The sequence below is a fragment of the Cebus imitator genome, unplaced genomic scaffold (assembly GCF_001604975.1).
Source record: "Cebus imitator isolate Cc_AM_T3 unplaced genomic scaffold, Cebus_imitator-1.0 Scaffold129, whole genome shotgun sequence".
Lineage (NCBI taxonomy): Eukaryota > Metazoa > Chordata > Mammalia > Primates > Cebidae > Cebus > Cebus imitator.
Genome location: NW_016107444.1, coordinates 2,780,188 through 2,783,355, shown reverse-complemented (window position 1 = coordinate 2,783,355; position 3,168 = coordinate 2,780,188). Strand labels below are relative to the sequence as shown.

Sequence of the window (3,168 nt, the reverse complement as noted above, 5' to 3'; positions counted from 1 at the left end):
TCTTCATCTTCTTCCATTAAGTAGCACATGTAATCTGCAACATTCTGGCCCATGATGTGCTTCCGGTGTACTTCTGCATTAAATCCTTGCTTTCAGAATCATAACCAGGGAATCGCTTGGTACTATGAGGGACAGACAAGCCTCCATCCACAGCTCCCTTCAGGGCACCAAAAACTTTATTGCCAGTGGTAGTTCTGGCAAGGCCTGCATCCAAATAGCAGGTAAAGGCACCTGGCTGATCATCAATGCTTTCCACATTGTATTCATCACCAGTCACCTCCACTTGGCCTTCATAGATCTTGTCCATGCCAAACCTATTGAGAAGCCTGCGGGCCAGCAGCAGGCCAGTACAATATGCTGCAGCATAATTTGTCAGGCCAACCTTCATGCCATATTTTGGCAGTTCGTGTGTGTATGCTGCGCAGACTATCATATCCCCCTCTATACGGGCATAAGCAATCTGACAAATGATATCTCTGTTTGTTACACGAACTATCATCCTGTATTTGGGTGTGTTGTTTTTATTCTTATCCTGTATCACCAGGTGTTTCCGAGCATAGTAATCAGTTTTACCCTCTCGTCATCTTCTAAATTTCACTTGGTATCTCTTAAAGTAGGCCTTATTCTTAAGAACTTTAACAAACCCCATCCTGTGGAACAGAGACACGCGTCCACGGCCCAGCAGAGACCTGCCGAAGGAGGGCTTTGTTTCAAGAGGGAGAAGGCTTACTTAGGTGCATCCAGTGTGAGGTGCGGGTTGGTGAGCTTAGACTAGGAAGTGGGAGGTTTGCCGGGATCCTTAAGGACCAGAGTGATGCGTTCTGGGATGTGGAGGTACAAAGGGCCCATGCCGCCCAGCTGTGGTTTTTTCACCTACAAGGCTTACCAGTTCAGGCATAGACTTGAGGTGGCAGAAAGCCAGACTGTTGCAATTGAGGCTTTGCTGGCAGCTTTGGCAGAACAAAGGGACAAGTTAAGTTGCAAGAGAGTAACGGAACTAAGTCAGTGTGGGTTCTTGGATAGATGCAGAGAGCAGGGGAAGCAAGAGGACTGTGGAGAAAAATGTGGAGTTCCAGGGATTACATGACATCAGAGACTAGTTACAGCCAGAGGTAGTGTGGAGTTAAGAAGGGCACAGATTTAGGAGCCACACAGCCTAGGTTTCAATCGCAGCTCTGCCATGTATTATCATGATGTCTGTGACCCTGGGCAATTCTTCTAATGTCTCAGGCCTCTGTTTCCCCATCCACAAATTAGGGACGGCAGTAGTGCTACCTAAGTTGTTGTCATGGCACTTAAATGAATTAATATACGTAAAGGGCTTAGAACAGTGTTTGTGCTATACGTGTTTGTATGGAGGCAGCAGTGGGGTTACAGTCAAGAGTAGGGTGTCTGGGTTTCTCAGAGGTGGATGGTACAGGGTGATGACAAGGGTGATAAGGTCTTGAAGGGGATGGGGTATGGGGAAGTGTAGCTGAGCTGGAATAAAGGAATTGAGGATTGAAAATGAGGAGTCAAGAAACTAAGAGGGCAGAGGGGCTGGGTGGTTGGGCAAAAGATGCTGAAGTCCCTCAGGCTGGAGAGGAAAGTGGAGCTAGTTTCAGAGGCTTGGAAGGAAGGCTACAGACAGGAAGGGCAGTTCCACTCCTGCCAGTCTGGAGTCCCCTCTCTCCACTCCTCTGGCTGGCTCCTGGCAGCTGAGTTGCTTAGGGTAGAGGCAGAGGCCCAGATGGAGGTTAGAGATCCCAGTCTGGCCACATACATAACCCCTGCTGGGGACTGTGGCCTGAGGAGTCTGGTGGGGAAGTCCAAGGGCATCAGAAAGGACTGGAAGGGAGCATCTTTGCCTGGATTGTTAGAAAGGCTTGGTCTAACCAACACAGACCTGTGGTTGCTCAAAGAAGCCTTCAAAGTCTTGTGTCATTGGGGCCCCTCAGCTGTGCTGGAAGCCAGAGCTTCCAGGGCCTGCAAAGACCATCTAGATCAACCTCGCACTTTACCAATGGCAGAGCTGGGCCCCAATGAGGGGAATGGTGAGTGCTTGCCTGTTGCAAGCATGGAGACCCATAGTGAATGGGGAGGCACCATCACAGCAGCCAGAATGGAACTCCTATCCACCCATCACCTCTCCCGGGGGCTCCTGCTCCCAAGCACCTTCCCTCCACCACCACACTTCCAGGCAAGGAGAAGTCTCCAGAGCTCCTCATTCCGGGCAGCAGCTCATCTCCACAAGATAGGCAGACAATGTGTCACATGTTGGTCTGTGTCTGCAACTCTCTGTGTGTAATACATCTGTGTATTTCTTATGTCCAGTCACTGAGTATGTGTCTGTAATGTGTGTGTGTGTGAGTGTGTGTTTGTGTATGCATATGGGCTCAGGGAGGAAGATGATGGATGCCAGGAATCAGACACAGGAGCTGGAAAGCCACGCCACCTCAAATCTTGTTTCCAGCTTGGAGACTCTGTGTGTGTGTGTGTGGGTGTGTGTGTGTACACACATGTGTGAGTATGCATGTACTTGGATTTGTCTATGGGTCTATGGTGGGGACAGGCCCGTGGATTGACTAGGGTGAGGGTGCTAGTAGCTCTTTGGGCTCTGGGTAGAATTCAGTTGGCAGAAGCTGAGAGCTCCCAAGGAAGTGAATAAGCCCAGCCAGCAATGCGTAATAGTGATATGGGAGGTTTCTGAGGATGGGGGGTGCTGGGGAGAGAGCTGGCCCAGATTTCCAGGGACTGAGGGGGAACAGAAGAGCTAAGACTAAAAGGAATAGAGGAGTCCATAGTGAGTGGTAAAGAGTTCAAACTGAGCAAGTGAGGGGCTCAGCCTCCCATGGAGGACAGGGGGCTGGGGCCAGTGGCTGATGTCTGGACTGAAGCCCCCAAGCCCAGAGGCTCTTGGGCCTTTGGGCCAGGAATGTGGAGCCAGGAGGCCTGGCAGCTACCTCTAGTCAAGTAACTGCTCTTGTACAACACGAACTTCCCAGAACCATGGGCTGGGGGTAGAGGGGGACGCAGGCTGACCTGCTGACCTGAAGGGACCTCGAGCAGAGTCTCCCTCTCCAGGAGCTCTTGCCCCCACCTACTGAGGACCACCCACCTTGAGCCCAAATTGTTTTAAATAAGCAAACATCTCCCTACCTTTCTGCAAACAGCAATTCTAATAAGGCA

The 3,168-nt window shown here is 50.6% G+C and overlaps 1 pseudogene across 1 annotated transcript in view; it reads right to left on the bottom strand.

The window, feature by feature from the left end:
* LOC108312788 overlaps positions 1 to 672 on the bottom strand; it is a 2,434-nt pseudogene extending 1,762 nt beyond the window's left edge. The window contains exon 1 of the transcript XR_005202191.1: positions 3 to 672. The product of XR_005202191.1 is annotated as a 60S ribosomal protein L5-like (transcript). The remainder of the gene's footprint in view (positions 1 to 2) is intronic.
* Between the last annotated feature and the right edge of the window lie 2,496 nt (positions 673 to 3,168).